The sequence below is a fragment of the Schistocerca serialis genome, chromosome 2 (assembly GCF_023864345.2).
Source record: "Schistocerca serialis cubense isolate TAMUIC-IGC-003099 chromosome 2, iqSchSeri2.2, whole genome shotgun sequence".
Lineage (NCBI taxonomy): Eukaryota > Metazoa > Arthropoda > Insecta > Orthoptera > Acrididae > Schistocerca > Schistocerca serialis.
In genome coordinates, this window is record NC_064639.1 from 1998876 (window position 1) to 2007837 (window position 8962).

Below are 8962 nucleotides of genomic sequence, written 5' to 3' on the forward strand. Positions count from 1 at the left end.
CATCGGAATCTATAACTAGTGTCACAGGAATGTTTCAAAACATAGACAGTATGAAGATACAGTCTTCTTGTACTTAAGTCGGCATTGTGCCTTTTGTATTTAATTCCGATGCAATTACTGTGTTTCATCGTCAATAAAAAGGTCCAGGGGATACAGTAAACCTGAAGTGAAGCATCGGAATATATAACTAGTGTCACAGAAATGGTTCAAAACATAGACAGTGGGAAGAGTCAGTCTTCTTGTACTTAATTCGGCATTGTGCCTTTTCTATTTAATTCCGATGCAATTTCTGTGTTTCATCGTCAATAAGAAAGTCAGAGGGATACTGTAAACCTGAAGTGAAGCATTGGAATGTATAACTAGTGTCACATGAATGTTTCAAAACATAGACAGTAAGAAGAGTCAGTCTTCTTGTACTTGAGTCAGCATTGTGCCTTTTGTATTAAATTCCGATGCAATTTCTGTGTCTTATCGTCAATAAGAAGGTCCAAGGGATTCAGTAAACCTGAAGTCAAGCATCGGAATCTATAACTAGTGTCAATGGAATGGTTCAATACATAGACAGTAGGATGAGTCAGTCTTCTTGTACTTAATTCGGCATTGTGCCTTTTGTATTTAATTCCGATGATATTTCTGTGTTTCATCGTCAATAAGAAGGTCCAAGGGATACAGGTAACATGAAGTGAAGCATCGGAATATATAACTAGTGTCACAGAAATGGTTCAAAACATAGATAGTAGGAAGAGTCAGACTATTTGTACTTTATTCGGCATTGTGCCTTTTGTATTTAATTGCGATGCAATTTCTGTATTTCATCGTCAATAAGATGGTCAGAGGGATACAGTAAACCTGAAGTGAAGCATCGCAATCTATAACTAGTGTCACAGGAATGGTTCAAAGCATAGTCAGTAAGAAGAGTCAGTCTTCCTGTCCTTAAGTCAGCATTGTGCCTTTTGTACTTAATTCCGGTGCAACTTCTGTGTTTCATCGTCAATAAGAAAGTCAGAGGGATACAGTAAACCTGAAGTGAAGCATCGGAATCTATAACTAGTGTCACAGGAATGTTTCAAAACATAGACAGTAAGAAGAGTCAGTCTTCTTGTACTTGAGTCGGCATTGTGCCATTTGTATTAAATTCCGATGCAATTTCTGTATTTCATCGTCAATAAGAAGGTCCATGGATACGGTAAACCTGAAGTCAAGCATCGGAATCTATAAATAGTGTCACAGGTATGGTTCAAAACATAGACAGTAACAAGAGTCAGTCTTTTTGTACTTAATTAGGCATTGTGCCTTTCCTATTTAATTCCGATGCAATGTCTGTGTTTCATCGTCAATAAGAAGTTCAGAGGGATAATGTAAACCTCAAGTGAAGCATCGGAATCTATAACTAGTGTCACATGAATGGTTCAAACATAGACAGTAAGAAGAGTCAGTTTTCTTGTACATAAGTCAGCATTGTTCCTTTTGTATTTAATTCCGATGCAATTTCTATGTTTCATCGTCAATAAGAATGTCAGATGGATACAGCAAACCTTAAGTGAAGCATCGGAATCTATAACTTGTGTCACAGGAATGGTTCAAAACATAGACAGTAAGAAGAGTCAGTTTTCTTGTACTTTCGTCGGCATTGTGCCTTTTGTATTTAATTCCTTTGCAAATTCAATGTTTCATCGTCAATAAGAAGGTCAGAGGCATACAGTAAACTTGAAGTGAAGCATCGGAATCTATAACTAGTGACACAGGAATTGTTCAAAACATAGACAGTAAGAATGGTCAGCCCGTATTGTGCCTTTTGTATTTAATTCCGATACAATTTCTGTGTTTCATCGTGAATAAGGTCAGAGGGATACAGTAAACCTGAAGTGAAGCATCGGAATCTATAACTAGTGGCACAAGAATGGTTCAAAACATAGTCAGTAAGAAGAGTCAGTCTTTTTGTACTTAAGTCGGCATTATGCTTTTTGTATTTGATTCCGATGTAATTTCTGAGTTTCATCGTCAATAAGAAGTTCAAAATGATACAGTAAACCTGAAGTGAAGCATCGGAATCAATAACTAGTGTCACAGGAATGGTTCAAAGCATAGACAGTAAGAAGAGTCAATCTGCTTGTACTTAAGTCGGTATTGTGCCTTTTGTATTTCATTCCGATACAATTTCTGTGTTTCATCGTGAATAAGGTCAGAGGGATACAGTAAACCTGAAGTGAAGCATCGGAATCTATAACTAGTGTCACAGGAATGGTTCAAAACATAGACAGTAGGAAGAGTCAGTGTTCTTGTACTTAAGCCGGCATTTTGACTTTTGTATTTAATTCCGATGCAATTTTAGTGTTTCATCATCAATAAGAATGTAAAAGGGATACAGTAAACCTGGAGTGAAGCATCGGAATCTATAACTAGTGTCAATGGAATGATTCAAAACATAGTCAGTAAGAAGAGTCAGTCTTCTTGTCCTTAAGTCGGCATTGTGCCTTTTGTATTTAATTCCGATGCAATTTCTGTGTTTCATCGGCAATCAGGTCAGAGGGATACAGTAAAGCTGAAGTGAAGAATCGGAATCTATAACTAGTGTCACAGGAATGGTTCAAATCATAGACAGTAGGAAGAGTCAGTCTTCTTGTACTTAAGTCGGCATTGTGCCTTTTGTATTTAATTCCGATGCAATTTCTGTGTTTCATTGTCAATAAGAAGGTCAGAGAGATACAGTAAACCTGAGGTGAAGCATCGGAATCCAAAACTAGTGTCACAGGAATGTTTCAAAGCATAGACAGTAGGAAGAGTCAGTCTTCTTGTACTTAAGTCTGCATTATGCCTTTTGTATTTAATTCCGATACAATTTCTGTGATTCATCGTCAATAAGAAGGTACAACGTATACAGTAAACCTGAAGTGAAGCATCGGAAGCTATAACTAGTGTCACAGCAATGGTTCAAAACATAGACAGTAAGAAGAGTCAGTTTTCTTGTACTTTCGTCGGCATTGTGCCTTTTGTATTTAATTCCTTTGCAAATTCAATGTTTCATCGTCAATAAGAAGGTCAGAGGCATACAGTAAACTTGAAGTGAAGCATCGGAATCTATAACTAGTGACACAGGAATTGTTCAAAACATAGACAGTAAGAATGGTCAGCCCGTATTGTGCCTTTTGTATTTAATTCCGATACAATTTCTGTGTTTCATCGTGAATAAGGTCAGAGGGATACAGTAAACCTGAAGTGAAGCATCGGAATCTATAACTAGTGGCACAAGAATGGTTCAAAACATAGTCAGTAAGAAGAGTCAGTCTTTTTGTACTTAAGTCGGCATTATGCTTTTTGTATTTGATTCCGATGTAATTTCTGAGTTTCATCGTCAATAAGAAGTTCAAAATGAAACAGTAAACCTGAAGTGAAGCATCGGAATCAATAACTAGTGTCACAGGAATGGTTCAAAGCATAGACAGTAAGAAGAGTCAATCTGCTTGTACTTAAGTCGGTATTGTGCCTTTTGTATTTCATTCCGATACAATTTCTGTGTTTCATCGTGAATAAGGTCAGAGGGATACAGTAAGCCTGAAGTGAAGCATCGGAATCTATAACTAGTGTCACAGGAATGGTTCAAAACATAGACAGTAGGAAGAGTCAGTGTTCTTGTACTTAAGCCGGCATTTTGACTTTTGTATTTAATTCCGATGCAATTTTAGTGTTTCATCGTCAATAAGAATGTAAAAGGGATACAGTAAACCTGGAGTGAAGCATCGGAATCTATAACTAGTGTCAATGGAATGATTCAAAACATAGTCAGTAAGAAGAGTCAGTCTTCTTGTCCTTAAGTCGGCATTGTGCCTTTTGTATTTAATTCCGATGCAATTTCTGTGTTTCATCGGCAATCAGGTCAGAGGGATACAGTAAAGCTGAAGTGAAGAATCGGAATCTATAACTAGTGTCACAGGAATGGTTCAAATCATAGACAGTAGGAAGAGTCAGTCTTCTTGTACTTAAGTCGGCATTGTGCCTTTTGTATTTAATTCCGATGCAATTTCTGTGTTTCATTGTCAATAAGAAGGTCAGAGAGATACAGTAAACCTGAGGTGAAGCATCGGAATCCAAAACTAGTGTCACAGGAATGTTTCAAAGCATAGACAGTAGGAAGAGTCAGTCTTCTTGTACTTAAGTCTGCATTATGCCTTTTGTATTTAATTCCGATACAATTTCTGTGATTCATCGTCAATAAGAAGGTACAACGTATACAGTAAACCTGAAGTGAAGCATCGGAAGCTATAACTAGTGTCACAGCAATGGTTCAAACATAGACAGTCAGAAGAGTCAGTCTTCTTGTACTTAAGTCGACATTGTGCCTTTTCTATTTAATTCCGATGCAATTTCTGTGTTTCATCGTCAATAAGAATGTCCAAGGTATACAGTAAACGTGTAGTAATGCATCGGAATCTAAAACTAGTGTCACAGCAATGGTTCAAACTATAATCACTAACAAGAGTCAGTCTTCTTGTACTTAAGTCGCCATTGTGCCTTTTCTATTTGTTCCGATGCAATTTCTGTGTTTCATCGTCAATAAGAAGGTCCAAGGTATACAGTAAATCTGGAGTGAAGCATCGCAATCTATAACTAGTGTCACAGGAATGGTTCAAAACATAGAGAGTAAGAAGAGCCAGTCTTCTTCTACTTGAGTCGGCATTGTGAGTTTTCTATTTAATTCCGATGCAATTTCGGTGTTTCATCGTCAATAAGAAGGTCAGAGGGATACAGTAAACCTGAAGTGAAGCATCGGAATCTATAACTAGTGTCACAGGAATGGTTTAAATATAGTCAGTAAGAAGAGTCAGTCTTCTTGGACTTAAGTCGGCATTGTGCCTTTTTTATTTAATTCCAATGCAATTTCTGTGTTTCATCGTCAATAAGAAGGTCCAAGGGTTACAGTAAACCTGGAGTGAAGCATCGGAATCTATAACTAGTGTCACAGGAATGGTTCAAAGCATAGACAGTAATGCGGCATTGTGCCTTTTGTATTTAATTCCGATGCAATTTCTGTGTTTCATCGTCAATAAGAAGGTCAGAGGGATACAGTAAACCTGAAGTGAAGCAACGGAATCTATAACTAGTGTCACAGGAATGGTTCAAAACATAGACAGTAGGAAGAGTCAGTCATCCAGTACTTAAGTCGGCATTGTGCCTTTTCTATTTAATTCGGATGCAATTTCTGTGTTTCATCGTCAATAAGACGGTCAGAGGGATACAGTAAACCTGAAGTGAAGCATCGGAATGTATAACTAGTGTCACAGGAATGGTTTAAAACATAGACAGTTGGAAGAGTCAGTCTTCTTGTACTTAAGTCGGCATTGTGCCTTTTGTATTTAATTCCGATGCAATTTCTGTGTTTCATCGTCAATAAGGAGGTCAGAGGGATACAGTAATCCTGAAGTTAAGCATCGGAATCTATGACTAGTGTCACAGGAATGGTTCAAAGCATAGTCAGTAATAAGAGTCTGTCTTCTTGTACTTAAGTCGGTATTGTGCCTTTTGTATTTAATTCCGATGCAATTTCTGTGTTTCATCGTCAATAAGTAGGTCAGAGGGATACAGTAAACCTGAAGTGAAGCGACGGAATCTATAACTAGTGTCACAGCAATGGTTCAAAACATAGTCAGTAAGAAGAGTCAGGCTTCTTGTACTTAAGTCGGCATTGTGCATTTTGTACTTAATTCCGATGCAGTTTTTGTGTTTCATCGTCAATAAGACGGTCCAAGGGATACAGTCAACCTGGAGTGAAACATCGGAATCTATAACTAGGGTCACAGGAATGGTTCAAAGCATAGTCAGTAAAAGGAGTCAGTCTTCTTGTAGTTAAGTTGGCGTTGTGCCTTTTGTATTGAATTCCGATGCAATTTCTGTGTTTCATCGACAATAAGAAGGTCCAAGGGATACAGTAAACCTGAAGTGAAGCATCGGAATCTATAACAAGTGTCTTAGGAATGGTTCAAAACATAGACAGTAGGAAGAGTCAGGTTTCTAGTACTTAAGCCGGCATTGTGCCTTTTCTATTTGATTCGGATGCAATTTCTGTGTTTCATGGTCAATAAGACGGTCAGAGGGATACAGTAAACCTGAAGTGAAGCATCGGATTCTATAACTAGCGTCACAGGAATGGTTCAAAACATGGACAGTTGGAAGAGTCAGTCTTCTTGTACTTAATTCGGCATTGTGCCTTTTGTATTAAATTCCGATGCAATTTCGGTGTTTTATCGTCAATAAGAAGGTCCAAGGGATTCAGTAAACCTGAAGTCAAGGATCGGAATCTATAACTAGTGTCAATGGAATGGTTCAAAACATAGACAGTAGGAAGAGACAGTCTCCTTGTACTTAATTCGGCATTGTGCCTTTTGTATTTAATTCCGATGCTATGTCTGTGTTTCATCGTCAATCATAAGGTCCAAGGGATACAGTAAACCTGAAGTGAAGCATCGGAATATATAACTAGTGTCACAGAAATGGTTCAAAACATAGACAGTAGGAAGAGTCAGTCTTCTTGTCCTTAAGTCAGCATTGTGCCTTTTGTATTTAATTCAGGTTTAACTTCTGTGTTTCATCGTCAATAAGAAAGTCAGAGGGATACAGTAAACCTGAAGTGAAGCATCGGAATCTATAACTAGTGTCACAGGAATGTTTCAAAAGATATACAGTAAGAAGAGTCAGTCTTCTTGTACTTAAGTCGGCATTGTGCCTTTTCTATTTAATTCCGAGGCAATTTCTGTGTGTCTTCGTCAATAAGAAGGTCAGAGGGATACAGTAAACCTAAAGTGAATCATCGGAATCTATAACTAGTGTCACAGGAATGGTTCAAATCATAGTCAGTAAGAGGAGTCAGTCTTCGTGTCCTTCAGCCGGCATTGTGCCTTTTGTATTTAATTCCGGTGCAATTTCTGTGTTTCATCGTCAATAAGAAAGTCAGAGGGATACAGTAAACCTGAAGTGAGGCATCGGAATATATAACTAGTGTCACAGAAATGGTTCAAAACATAGACAGTAGGAAGAGTCAGTCTTCTTGTACTTAATTCGGCATTGTGCCTTTTCTATTTAATTCCGATGCAATTTCTGTGTTTCATCGTCAATAAGAAGGTCAGAGGGATACAGTAAACCTGAAGTGAAGCATTGGAATGTATAAGTAGTGTCACAGGAATGGTTCAAAACATAGACAGTAAGAAGAGTCAGTCTTCTTGTACTTAAGCCGGCATTTTGGCTTTTGTATTTAATTCCGATGCCATTTCAGTGTTTCATCGTCAATAAGAATGTAAAAGGGATACAGTAAACCTGGAGTGAAGCATCGGAATCTATAACTAGTGTCAATGGAATGGTTCAAAACATTGACAGTAAGAAGAGTCAGTCTTCTTGTACTTGAGTCGGCATTGTGCCTTTTGAAATAAATTCCGATGCAATTTCTCTGTTTTTTCGTCAATAAGAAGGTCCAAGGGATTCAGTAAACCTGAAGTCAAGCATCGGAATCTATAACTAGTGTCAATGGAACGGTTCATTACATAGACAGTAGGAAGAGTCAGTCTTCTTGTACTTAATTCGGCATTGTGCCTTTTGTATTTAATTCCGATGGAATTTCTGTATTTCATCGTGAATAAGGTCAGAGGGATACAGTAAACCTGAAGTGAAGCATCGGAATCTATAACTAGTGTCACAGGAATTGTTCAAAACATAGACAGTAAGAAGAGTCAGTCGGTATTGTGCCTTTTGTATTTAATTCCGATGCAATTTCTGTGTTTCATCGTGAATAAGGTCAGAGGGATACAGTAAACCTTGAAGTGAAGCATCGGAATCTATAACTAGTGTCAATGGAATGGTTCAAAACGTAGACAGTAGGAAGAGTCAGTCTTCTTGTACTTAATTCGGCATTGTGCCTTTTGTATTTAATTCCGATGCTATTTCTATGTTTCATCGTCAATAAGAAGGTCCAAGGGATACAGTAAACCTGAAGTGAAGCATCGGAATGTATAACTAGTGTCACAGAAATGGTTCAAAACATAGACAGTAGGAAGAGTCAGTCTTCTTGTACTTAATTCGGTATTGTGCCTTTTGTATTTAATTCCGATGCAATTTCTGAGTTTCATCGTTAATAAGAAGGTCAGAGGGATACAGTAAACCTGAAGTGAAGCATCGGAATCAATAACTAGTGTCACAGGAATGGTTCAAAACATAGTCAGTAAGAAGGTTCAGTCTTCTTGTCCTTAAGTCAGCATTGTGCCTTTTGTATTTAATTCCGGTTTATTTTCTGTGTTTCATCGTCAATAAGAAAGTCAGAGGGATACAGTAAACCTGAAGTGAGGCATCGGAATCTATAACTAGTGTCACAGGAATGTTTCAAAGCATAGTCAGTAAGAAGAGTCAGTCTTCTTGTCCTTAAGTCGGCATTGTGCCTTTTGTATTTAATTCGGATGCAATTTCTGTGTTTCATGGTCAATAAGAAGGTCAAAGGGATACAGTAAACCTGGAGTGAAGCATCGGAATCTATAACTAGTGTCACAGGAATGTTTCAAAACATAGACAGTATGAAGATACAGTCTTCTTGTACTTAAGTCGGCATTGTGCCTTTTGTATTTAATTCCGATGCAATTACTGTGTTTCATCGTCAATAAAAAGGTCCAGGGGATACAGTAAACCTGAAGTGAAGCATCGGAATATATAACTAGTGTCACAGAAATGGTTCCAAACATAGACAGTGGGAAGAGTCAGTCTTCTTGTACTTAATTCGGCATTGTGCCTTTTCTATTTAATTCCGATGCAATTTCTGTGTTTCATCGTCAATAAGAAGGTCAGAGGGATACTGTAAACCTGAAGTGAAGCATTGGAATGTATAACTAGTGTCACATGTATGTTTCAAAACATAGACAGTAAGAAGAGTCAGTCTTCTTGTACTTGAGTCGGCATTGTGCCTTTTGTATTAAATTCCGATGCAATTTCT